We start from the raw sequence: 12,946 nt of genomic DNA on the forward strand, positions 1-12,946 counted from the left end.
TAGTGAAGGAATTTATTATGAAGCCTGTTCTTGATTCAAAGATGAAAGATTTTCCCGGGTGGACTGTGGATAGTTTATAGCTTCCTCTCCCCTCCCAAAAGCGTATGTGTCATATTGCGTAACCGCAGAAGTATCCTCTTCAGCAAATGGTTTGTGAGACCTTTAATAGCAGTTGTAAAGCTTGTAGTTTGTTGCTTGGGATAGCATAGCTGAAAATAGGTTTTACTGTCAGTGTCAATTAAAAATATGAGCACTTTTCTGGGCTTTGTTTCTCTTTCTTGTGTGCCATGGTTTAATGTTGGAGTGTCTGGATTTAGAAGTGCTCCTACTGTTTGGAGACATTGAGATAACGATTTCCTAGGTGATCTGATTTCCTCCTTTCTCTCTTTAGATTTGTCTATTTCTTTGTTTATTTTAAAATCAATTATTTGAAGTAGAGTAATAAAGTAAGAGTAATAAATTGCATGGTTGGTTTTTTTTGTCTGTGTTGTTTGTTTGTTTGTTTTTTGTTTCATCCCATTTACCACTGAATCAAATATGCTGTGCTAGGTGGTTTGTAAATCAAACAGTTGATATTGAGAAGCCTTAACATTTTTGAGGTCATGGGCAGGATCACAGTAAAGGAAGCAAGTTTGCTTTGCTTTCGATGTAATTCTTTTCACTCATCTTTAATTTTTCATTCCTTTCATGGTTTGTCTAGTTTGTTTTTTCTTTCTTCTTTAGTGTAGGTTTTCTTATTTCTAGGATGTATGTGCTTATATTCCTAACATCAGGGAAGCATGTTTCCCTGCAAACAAAAGTGGTATCATTCCAAGGGATTAAGGATGAGAATAAAACCCTCAACCAGCTGCTCACCTGCTGAGTAAATAGTGTCTTCTCTGTTGTGGGCCCTTGGTACCTTGGGACTGGATCAGCCTGGTGCCTGCGGACAGCATCATGGAAAAGCATTCTGGCTCCTCTTTGCTCACCTGTGAGCTCCTTTTCCCTGTGTGATACTGTAGCTGGGCCAGAGAGCTGTGGGGTTACACAGTCGTCCACTGTTCACTTGTCGATAGTCTGTCAAACTCAGTGGTGATGAAAGAGCGCTGCTGTGACGTGCCGGCCTGCAAATGACTGGAGGAGAGCCTTGGTTGTGGGGGTGCCGGGAGACCCCTTACCTGCCTTGTCACCTGGCTGTGCTGTGTCATTTGCCAGTGTGGTTTCCTGCTTTTTGGCCTGCATCTTCATGGACTTATTCAACCACACTTGCTGATGGTGATAACTTTTGCCTGTCTAGACAGGGCCTTACTTTGTCTGATGTGATCCCAGCCTTGTGGCGTGCATCGCTGCCTGTTTCTTATAAATACGATGAAGGAAAAAAAAAGTGCATGTTAATAGTGCTTAGTCTGTGGGTTTGTTTTGTTTTTTTCTTTTTTTTTTTTTTTTCTGTTTTTTCCTTGCTTTGCAATGTTAGTATAAAATGTTTATAGATGTTTACTTCTTGCCTGGAGGAAAATAGTTTTAGTCAAATGTCTCTAGGAAGCAATTTAGCAGTGAACTTCTTATCTTCAGTTAGGAAGGAGAAGACAAATGTTCTCTTTGACGATATTAATTGGGGCTCCACTGAAGTCAGTTGCAGAAATTTGCTGCTTACTCAATTCAGCAACTTTTTCTCATGTATAAATAAATTAATTTATCTGAATTATTAATAACAAAATTAAAAGCAAAAAAACTGTTCTTGCTGCTTGTTTTTTTTTTTTTCCTTACTGCTTTTTGGAAGTGAAATAAGTTGAATTTAACTTTGTCACTCTCTATATTAAAGCACTGTAGAGGAAAGGTTGTATAGAGTAGTGTTCTACTGTAAATAATTAAAAAAAAAGGTACTGGTATTGGGTTTTAGAGAAACCAATCTTTCTGAAGGATGGGGTTTGAGATACATTTGAGGCAGCAATAGAGTCCATCTTGTCTTTTTCTCCCATGCCTTCCTGAGGAAAAAGTAGATTCGGATTTTAAAGTCTCTTAATTAAAAAAAGAAAAAAACATACTGGGAGAAGAAATGAACGTCTGGTCTTGTAAATCAGAAAGCAGTACAAACTTGCATGCTTTGCAGTAGCCCTCAGTAATGTTTTAAACTCTTTATCATAGGAACAACTGCCTCTGTCTTCCTTGTACTTTTAGGATGGACTTAGACTTGGAGAAGAAAGGAAGCATGTCAAAGAAGTTAGTAGGCCCTTCTGGTGTCTTGCAGAAGTGGAAAGTAAGGCTACATTTTTTGGAGCTGGGAAAAGCAGTTGCAGCTTGGCTTGTGTGCAGAGCCTGCCCAAAGGAAATTCCTACTTTATAGCAAGAGAGTGGCCAAGGACTAGAGCATATTATTCTAATTAAATCATTTAGATTGCATCATTGTCATTCAAAAGGCTCTGTGAATCTTCTCTGAGTATAGAAATGAGAGTTATAGATGTGTTCTGCAGGGACACTGTGAGGAGTTTGGGTATTTAGATGCTGAAATATTGTCTTCAGTTGATGCTGTAAAGTTTAAATTGCCGATTTGTTTTGACGTTAGTCACTTGAAAATGCTCTTAAAAACTTCAGAGGTAGGAGGCATGTTTATGTGCCTTAACCATATGTGGAATTAGTTTTCTTTATGAAGCACCACAATATTAATAAAATGACTTTCAAAAGGAAACACTAAATGCAGCTCTATAAAACCAGGACATTTACCTCTCATTTTAGTTCAAGAATCCAGTCTACTGCGGAAGGACTGAGTCCTGGATCTGGAGATGAAGTTGGTGTAGCCGTGCTTGCACCACAGAGTGTTTCTTTAGGCCAGCTGGTGGAAATTTTATCTTGTGTGCTTATAGATGAGACTTGCCTGTAGATATGGAGAGATCATGCTTTAACATGGTAGTGGTACCAATAATTAGTGTATAATTGTCATGATTTCTAATTGAACTATATCACAATTTTAGTGTGAGATATTTGGCAGTGTTAACTCCCTATAATTAACTTGTGTGATCATTGTATATACGACAGCAAAAAAGAGAAACTTGAACCATTAAGATACCATTATTTGGAATACAAAGCTTTGTTAAGTAATTATAAGCTTTCAAGCTTTACCAACTGACTGCAAGGCATCTTGTTTGAAAAAAGAAACTGCTAAAATAATTTACTCTTTTTTCTGTGGTTTTAAACCAACAGGAATGTTTTATTTGAACTGAAATGTTTTATTTATATTTTGTGTGTATATATATTATCATATCTCTGGGGGGAAAATCTTTGCTTAAGGATGTTCGCATTTTCAGTTAAGTAACACATTGCTTAGTTTCAGGCATTTCAGTGTAAACTAATTATGTTGAAATCATCAATGAATACATGCCTATGTTGGGTTTGGCTTGGTCTGAATGTGAGCTTTCTAAAATTATTCTTATTGTGTCACAAAGGGTCTTATTAATTTGATCCTCACACTTCTTCCAAGATGTGTACGGGCTGATGTTCACCTCTATCCCGCTGCTCACCTGGAGGCACAATTGGATCCAGTTTGAAGGGATTCCCCTTTCACGAGCTTTTGTTTCCTGTTACCAAGCAAAGGTATTGGCCAGCTCTACAGTCCCCTCTAGTTGTTGTGGTCAGCTGGCTGGTAAAGAAATATGGTATATGGGAGATGCTTAACCCTGCTTTTCGTTCTCTGTGTTACCCTCAACTTATCTTTTGAGAAAAGTGCCAAAAAAAGGGAATGAAAGCCTGCTATATTCATGCAAGCAAGAGGGCATATTGTCACTGGGAGCACAGCAAGTTTTTCTAACACTTTGCTTCTCAAAAATGACGGCAGTTAATTATTTCTGTAGGAGAAGTGCGCTTGCTCATTTAACTTCATAATAGCTTTTGCATGCAAGCTTTGAAGTTCCAGTTGTGATGGCACTGGTGCTAAAGCTAGAAACTGATGGTAGAACAGATATGTTGCTGCTTGTTTGAGATTCATTTTCACTGACAAAATAAATCAGTGTCACCTGACAACAGTGGTTTCAGTCTAACTATTTATGTGGTCCCACTTTGGCATACTGTACCTGCAAAATCCTTTGTAAACGGGGAAATGTTAAATGGTGCTAAGTGCTATTATGCTCTTTCATTACCACAAAGCACAAATAGCACCTGAAAAGCTAAGTTCTTATAATTATAGGGTTTTTACTTATATATATAGAGAGAGAGGGAGAGAGAGAGTGTAATTACGTATGCTGACTTTTTTAAAAAACAAAACACAAAAAAACCCAAACTCCCTCTTTATCTGGGTTTTCACAACCTCATGTTCATGGTTTTGCTATGAATCTTTTCCTCTCTTTTGGTATTTTTTGTTTGAGAGAATCATTTTTGTTGCTGAAGCACATGGGGCTCATAGAGTTCTGAATTAGGGGTCAATTTTTAAGTTGTATCACAATGCAGTGGTTAACAGCAGTAAAGGGAAATATTTGCATGACACTTGCAATACTTTCCCCTCTGTAAGGTTTTATCTATTTATATAATGCCAGTAATGCATTGGGTATTTGATAGAAGAAGATGCTGCTAGGAGGCAGCTTAATCTAGAAATAGCTCCCAAGGATAATATAGATTGCAATTGGTAATAGGGATTGAGCAGAGTTTTAGCATGTCATATCATGGCTGTGATTTTTATGTTTTGTAATTACTCTGTAGGCTTCTGGTTTTCTCTGCTTCTGTGACTTCCTTGTCTCAAGCCAGGTCAAGGTCACTTAGATTAAGATTCATTTTATGACTGGCAAAGTGATAAAACTATTATTTTTGAATTTGCCATTGACTTGACATTTCAGGGACATAAAATGATGTGAACTTTGATTCTTGGCAATAGTGAGATAGGCTACTGAGGCGTGTTGACACTCCCTTGTTGTTGAGCAGATTTGTTGCAGTTGATGTATTATTGCTAATAGCTCTCCAATTCCTCACAGTAGCCCTGTCTTACCTTTGCTCTTGTTGTGAACAACCAGTTCCTAGTCTGGCAGCAGGCAGGGAAGTTGTAGGGTAGTGGGCAGCTAACTATCAGCCACTTGAAAATGTGCAACAGATAGCAGCAAGGCCTAATTAACAGCTGCAATTGCACCATTGGGAAGTATCTACACATACAGAGGAGTCTTGCAGTCTGTTCAGGGTTTCCTTGATTATTTCATTGGGTATTGCGGACGCTTGAACCCTGGTAAAAATACTGTGTATCTGATTACTTCTCCAGAATCAACCCCTTAATAGCCATCACAAATACCTAAATACGGTGCGTCTTCTTAAGGAGCAGGCTACATGAAGTTTGAATTCAGGTGATGAAATCTGTGTTGTGTGTGTGCTTTTTTTTTTGTTCTTGAGTTTTTGCCTGGTCCAAAGAGAAGTAGGAAAAATGTGAGCTATGCTGCTTTTTCCATTATTGAGGGACTTCACCAGAAGACCTATTTGAAATAGAGTCAGTCCATTTCAGTTGATTTTTAAAATCTGAATTGGGAACATCCTTTCATCAGCAGGAAATACTCATCTTTTTACCCATCATTATGAACAAAACTGGTTTGTTGTTGTCTGTGGTACTGACAGGAACTTAAAACTGCAATGAAATGACAAATGGAATATAGAACAAACTAGGAAACTGAGACCAGTGCTCCTGTACCACTTTATTTGCTGAGCTGTAGCTCAGGTGTCACTTACTTACCAGGTGTTTGTTTCTGTCATAATCAAAGGTGGGTGTTAGTCTTTTCTACCTGATGATGGTGATGGAGTCTGCTTCATTTTGTAAAGTAGCAGAAGGCCCTCAGAAGAAAGATGCCAGATGCATGTATTGTTGTTTAATCTTTCTGTTGAGTTATGCAACAATTCTATCATTGGTACTGCCTAATGAAGGAAAAGAAAGACTTGGGTGTTAGAGTAGCATAATTGATGCTTGGCAATTAATGTTAGCATCCTTAAAGTAGTTATTTCCTAAGCATTGTGCTTTTTCATAACGGTACCAAACCCCAGGGTCTTTTGAGAAATGTTTTCCCTCACCTTTTTACTCTGTTGGGAGACACCTTCTAGACATCATCCTTTTCCTCTGTATTTCTTTTGGATCCTGACAGCTTCTACATTTGGTCATGGAAAAGACATTTCCCATAGCGGAGAACTACATTAGAAAAACAAATCACCGAACAGTTGCGGTTCTCTTGTTTGACAGTTTATGGAGCAAATGCTGGCTATGCACCATTTAGCATTCTCCAAGACAAAGTACCCACACAGTGCTGCCAATTTCATTAGAGAGCTACACCAGCTACTTTTAAAATTTGGTCCTGTTTAGATAGGAATTTCAGTTTTACTACCATACCCATCAAAAGGTTATTGTCTGCACACAGAGAGTCACTGTTTTTAGCAAATCTGCCTATAAATCTAAGTAACCAGTAATTAAATGGAAGTCTGAATACCAGGCAAGGAATAAAACTGAGGGTCTCCCCTGTGGATTATGAAGTTATGCTTAGCATCGTCTGGTTCTAAGCACCAATCAGCCAAAAAAATATTGTAATTCATCATTAGGACCTACCTTTCCAAGAACCCAAAAGTTAAATTTCAACAAAAGGTGAGAGATGACTCAAGGAACAAAATGGTCACCATGAAGTGATGATTTATTTTTCCTCTCAAATAAAGGTGGCTGGAATTGGTGCTGCTTTTCCAGTTCATGACACATGTGGGAATAAAAACTGGGTGCTTGGGGATGGTGTTGGGGAAAAGTATGTTAAAAAGCTTTGAATGGATGTTTTCTCAGTTTACAGCATCACCCTCAGGCTGGTCCTCCATGTCTAGAAGCTTTTTCCCTTCACTCTCATTTCCACAGCCTGAGATCCACAGCAGGACCTCAGCAGGTTGAGAATCAGGGTGCAGAGTTCACATACTATACACATGAATTATATGTCCACAGTGTATCAGGCTTTGCCAGAATCTGTCTACAGCCAAGACATAATGTATAGCAACACTTTTTTAATGAGGAACACGCATCTGTTACATGTTTAGCAGAGGATATTTCTGGAGCAGTGTTAAGAAAATATGCTTTAGTTTTACAGTCCCATACCCCTCGTCTGTCTGTAGAGATGTCATTTTTAAGTCAAAGACCAGACACAAGGGCTTTCAAAGGCTGTAAGTCTTAAAGCTGGATAGAAGCCTGGCAGCTCTACCGGCCGTAAACATGGCCTAAGTCTCATTGTCCCTTCTTCTGCTCCTCGACCCAACCCACTCAACAACTGTCCTGTTTGGAGAGCTGAGGAAGTATTTCCAAAGAAACACTTGGATAAAAATACTGTTTTGTTTAAGAAGTCTTGCTTAAATGTGTAAATTCCTAAGGTTCAGTAGAAAAGCTGTTGTAAAACAGTGTATTAATAAATCAAAGCTAAAGTCAAATGTATTAGTTTAGTTAAACTCCTGTTTCAACGCTTTTCATCGCCTTCAGGTGAAAAACTTTGTTTCTGTGTCAAACATTGACTCTTGAGTCAAAAACTGGCCTGAAATGGTTTTTGTTGGGTTGATAATGAGTATGAATGGCCCCAAGACTAAAGTCAAGACTTGAAGACAAAGCTGTGAGTGTGACAGCAGCTCCCTCTGCATGTTGGGGTGAAGGCAGCCAGGAATGAACTCTGAGCCAGCACAAAACACTGTGAACTTTGCCAGCATGTGCCGAGCCCAAGCTAATGGCACAGAGCTAAACGTGGTGTCTCTGCGGCTCCACAGAGTTTATTAGTTTGGCCCAGAGCCATGCTAAGTGTTCAAAAGACTTTTGGTTATCTCTGAGTGTGGGCAGGGATTCCTTGTGTCTGTTCTGAACAAATTTGAACCTGTCAACATCATAACCTGTAGAAGTATCCTGTGAATCTGCATCTTTGATGAAAGGAAACTGGTGTCATTTAGTATCTTGCCTCTCTTTGGCTGCCTTTGGATTTGTTAATTGATTTATTTTTTTTTTAATTTTTCTTTTTAACCTTTCAAAGCTTTCCCCAATGCATAGCAATAGTAAAAGACGAAGAAGGAATTAGTTCTTGGTTTGGTGGCCATCTAAGTCCAGAACACCAAAAGACACTTTCTGGACAGTGTTTCACCTTTTTCATCAAACCTTTTTTTTTTTTTTTTGAGCCCTGTACCTGTAGACTATTCAGTATAAAGCTGCTTGGAAGTAGCATTTCCATGTGGGAAGGTTAGGAGAGGCAAAGCCTTTGGATCTTGCCCAGTGCAATCACTCCCTTTGCCGTCTGCAATCAAGGTGCTTTCTGTTTGACTTCTTCTCTAGCAGCAAAATAGGTCGAAGTGTGTTCAGGATGCTGTTTCAGTATGTATCAGAATGTATTGCAGTATTTTTCTTTACTAAATATTTTAAGGCTTTTACACTTTGGCCTGCGTTAGGATAAAAATAAGTACAGGACTATCAGGCTTTCCCCGCAGGACAAAAATTCCATTTTCCAACCACCTCTAATTATTTCCATTCTGCTGTCTGGAAAGGATCTGGAGACAATTTGAGAAGCCAATTTACAACTGACTTGGGAAAAAATTATTTGCCCTCCTGAGCCTCCTTAGATGTGCAGCCAGTGGCATATGATCAATAGGAAATCTCATGCTCAATGATTTTGATGCTGATGAACGGACCTGGAGACCATGAAACTTGGATTGGGTCCGGCTTACCTGTATGTGCAATTTTTGTAGCTGTGGTGGCCCACATTGCCCACTTGTTGAAGAACTTTTTGCAGCAGGGGAAGTGGTGAAGGACCATTAAATATGTGAAAAGGGCAGCTAAACTCTACTAAACACCTTCTGAGGTGCATGGCCTGCTGTTGCCTTCTTCCTTCCCAGGGGAGCTTGAGTGTCCTTGCAGATTCTGGGCCCAGCAGTGGTATCTGCAGGTGGCAGCGGGGCATGTTCCCAGCTTCTGTGGTGCCGAGAGTGCCTGTCAGTAGCATTGGTAGCTCCAGCAATGAAGGGAGGTACTGGGAAGGGTGCGTGTGCACCTCAGGCACCGACCTGCTGCTGCTCCAAGAGCTTTCTGTCTGATCCCTGCTTTACAGATGGATCCAGACTTTTCCTCAGCTTTTCTTACATACCAGGGCTGCATACATCATCCTGCATGCCTTTTTAATCCTATTAGGGCCATGTTTAACTGGGGTTGGGATTTGTCACTAATGAGTGTGTTGAGGTTAGTAATTTTCAATTATGCTTTTCTAACTCTCAATTAAAAAGGTGGTTGACTTTTTATATGGAGAATTTAAAAATTCTTATTTTTCATTTAGGCTGGCTGCAAATTGTAAAATCGGGACTCAGGAGTGTACAGAATTAACATTCTTAAGAAATATTGTAAAAAGTGTTCTTCATGGTTAACATTTAGGTTTTTATTTTAAGATTTTATGTGCTTTATGCTATGCTGGCAAATTGAAAAAATATTGGATCCTTATATGGAGAACCAACAATTTCCCACAGCCCTGCTTTTACAGTGCTGAATGCATTTCATTTTGTGTGTGATTTTCCCCAGTTGCCAACTGACTACATCATACAGTTTTTTTGGCTTATTCTTTCTGTCTTATGACCATCAGCAGATATTTTGAGTTGCATATTATAAAGCCACAGATCCTTTTTGCTGCCTTGGATTTCACATGTTACCGCTGGTAATGGAAAATATTTTATTAATTTTGTGGTGTCAGAAAGCATTTTAGGCAAGGCTTTGAGAGAGCTTTTGTGCATTATCCCAGTGCCAGGCACTGGTTGCCCTCCATGTTGGCAAAGGAGGGATGCGTCTGGTCTCCAGTGCATTCTTCAAAAGTAGCGCGAGATAGCTCTGGAGGGGGATGAGGAAAAAGATTGGTACTTGTGAACAGCTCAAGATGCTCTGCGAATCCTTCAGAATGATCTCAGTGTTGAAGAGACAGAGCTGAATTTGAGGCGTACTGCGACAGTTGAGAATAATTGGAGGATGGAGAAGACAGGACCAGGCGCAGGGGGTGGTGGTAGTGGTTGTAAAGAATATTCTTGCATAGCAAATTGGTGTTTTATGGAAACATTGGCTGACCACCAGAAACTGAGTTACAGAAATCAGGGAGGGGATAACACTGCTGGTCTGTTGCAGTTGCTTCAGGGCTATATCTGGATTATTGCCTTCAGGTCTGGGCATCGTAGCAGTAGGAAGGAATATAACACATGTGAACTATCGGGCAGTTCACAGCAGTCTAAAAATTTATGGTGTTTAGGACATTGTGTGTATTTTGGAGAGAGTTTATAAGAGAGTAACAAATGATTGTGTACTGAAGGATGATTCAAGTAGAGTAAACAGAGGTGCAGACGTGGGATAGCTTAGCTTACTGACCATGGGGAGAGGGCTGACATACTGATCGGCATACCTGAAAGCTGTAACCCTTGGCCAGAAGGGGCTATTACTTCAGGCAATGTGAGGGGTTACAAATGGTAAAAATTAGAAGTAGTAAGCTTAGTAACAAGTTTAATCTGAACAAAAGCAAAAACATCTTCACAGTCAGATCTCAGAAGTAGTAGAGCATTTCTCTGGGGAAAGGAAGAGAGCCCTGTCCCTAGTGATGTTTAAATTCAGGCTGTGCAGGACATCAGAATATGCATTGCTGAGAGGCAGCCCTTCGCTGGCAGGAGGAGGATTGGCTGCAATATTTGGCCATCAGCGATGTTGTAATGAAATGTTTCCTGGAATGATACACAGGGGATTTAAGGCCATAAAACATTTGGGTTTTTGTTGGTATAATGCTTGGGGTGAAAATATCTGTGATGAGCTGTCACTGTCAAAACTCTGAGCCAACGTTTTTATTAGAGTGTCCTGTAAGATCTCCATGCGCGCAGTTACAAGTGTGGAGAGATAGTCACCCAAGGCCAGTACTGATAGATCATTCACTAAACCTTGTATTGTAAGTGGCAGTGTGAATTGAGGGCTAAGAAAAAGTGTGAAGTGTGTCTCTTATCGCTGCTTTCAAAGTTGCCTTTAGTCAATTATTTTTGTTCTCTTACACTTTATGAATGTTGAATCCCAGCCGTACAGGAGGGAAGATATTAGTTGTCGTTTACTGAATTCACAGAGACAATTCTTAATCAATGGCTACTTCTTACTTGTATAAAACTGGTGTAGAAATTAAGATACTCAGCCTGCCAGCTATGAAGAGTAACTAATAGGGCTGAATCATCACAAAAAGTGTCCAAGTTATTTAAAATACTTGTCTTTTACTACTTCTTTTTTCCCCATCACAAGATTATAATAAAAGATTTTTCCAGTTTCTGAGCTGTGCTTGACCAATAAGCCCATTTAAACATTTTGTTTCTTTTAAAAACAATTTACTTTGGTTTGAGACAGTTCCTTATTTCCTCTGATCCACATGCTGACATTGTTTTTATTCCTTGCAGTGTTTCACTGGGACTTTTGTGTTATAGGGAAGACAGTCTCCCAAATAAAACATGTTTGGTAAATACTTCAAGCAGCTATGTGGAGCAAACTGGCTTTGGATCTCAGGATGGAAGCTTGACATTAACTTTTTTTCACTTGTATTTTCTATATCCTCTTGAGAGAGAAGGTTCTTACTGTGCAGTTATCTTCCTCAGCCAAAGACCTTTTTATGGGGAACTTTTATGTTTTGCTGATGGCTTTTTCCATTCTTCTCTATAGATTTCTTTGTAGAATTGCTGTAGAGGTTGCTTGTTAGTAGAAGCTGGATTTCTAATACATCATTTACCAAATTGCACTTAGTATTACAGTACACAGTATTACTGATAATTTATTAGTCATTGTATTGAGTGAAGTTTTTTCCATTAATTATTGACATTTGATTATATTTATTATTGTATATATTGTTGATATATGCACATTTATAAAACTTATAGGTCTATATAATATACAGTCTTGCAGAGAAAAGATACAAATGATTAAATGGTGTCCTCAGAAGTTCACAAGAAGTTTGGGGGGAGCCATGCCAGTAAAGGTACAGCAAAATTTCTCTCTGTCTTATCCTGGTTCCTGCTATGCTTTCTGGACTGGTTTTGGAGTAGGAGCCAAAATCTCCGAAGCTTTAAGTGCTGAACCTTAAACTCTAAGTTTGTGGTTTAACCATGTGAGTTATTTGGTATCACATGGATAATAGACATTCCCTTTTGCATTCCTTGCATAAAAAGCAAGTCGACTGGAAGCATGTTTGTGCTATGCCACGTCAGAGTTATCCTCTGAATTAAGGGTACATAATAGCTCCTTCAAGAGTAAATTTTCTACAAAAAGGTCAGAATTTTTGTTATTTCAGATATAATTTGACAGCTCTAGTTTCATCCCTATTAAAATTACTATTTTATTTCATCTGAATGAATTGGAGCGTGGTTAATTTGTATGCATCTTCATATACCACTAAAAACTTCTCTATGGCATTTAGATTAGATAAGGTTCCAGGAAATGAGAATGAGCCTTAGATGTGAATGACTGTAAACATGCTTAAAGAGTCATTCTGTAAGAATTAAATAATGTGTAGAGTTAATTCTCCTGATTTTGTTTTTTTTTCTTTTACAGATCACAACAGTATAACTTGAATCCTAAAATCCAAATGCATATCACTGCAGTGCTTTGCTGCCTCATAGTAATTCACAGGCTGATACTTCTTTATGTAGCAAGGCAATAGGTGCTATGCAAAAAAAGACAACAGAACAGAGTTCCCAACAGCCAGAAACCTCTGTAGAAGTTTTTTAGTGGGTAAGGATTGTGTCCACTAGCTGGTTTGGAGTAAGAAGTGGTGCCTTTGACTCCAGATCACTGCTCGGAAGGCAATTTGCTAATTCCTTGGAGTTCTTGCTGTGATAAAGCCTTTTAGTCAATCATCCTTAAGTAAATGTTGACACACTCTGCCTGTTCACATCGTAAAACTACTCTTTCTGATGCATCCTTTTATATTTTTAAGTATAATAGTGTCTTTAGCTGAATGAAATGGTTGTTTGAGCA

General features: G+C 38.9%; 1 protein-coding gene across 4 annotated transcripts in view; it reads left to right on the forward strand.

Moving 5' to 3' along the window:
- Positions 1–12,946, forward strand: part of TIAM2 (TIAM Rac1 associated GEF 2) — a 170,717-nt gene that overhangs the window by 3,668 nt on the left and 154,103 nt on the right. Inside the window, exon 1 of one of the 4 annotated variants that reach the window (XM_082049730.1) lies at positions 12,626–12,700. The exons of the other annotated variants lie outside the window; for them this stretch is intronic. The gene's annotated coding sequence lies outside the window, so the exon portion shown is untranslated. Of the gene's footprint in view, positions 1–12,625; positions 12,701–12,946 lie in introns of those variants that run through there. 4 annotated transcript variants of the gene reach the window in all.

Source organism: Streptopelia decaocto (genome assembly GCF_964273445.1).
Source record: "Streptopelia decaocto genome assembly, chromosome: 3".
NCBI classification, from domain to species: domain Eukaryota; kingdom Metazoa; phylum Chordata; class Aves; order Columbiformes; family Columbidae; genus Streptopelia; species Streptopelia decaocto.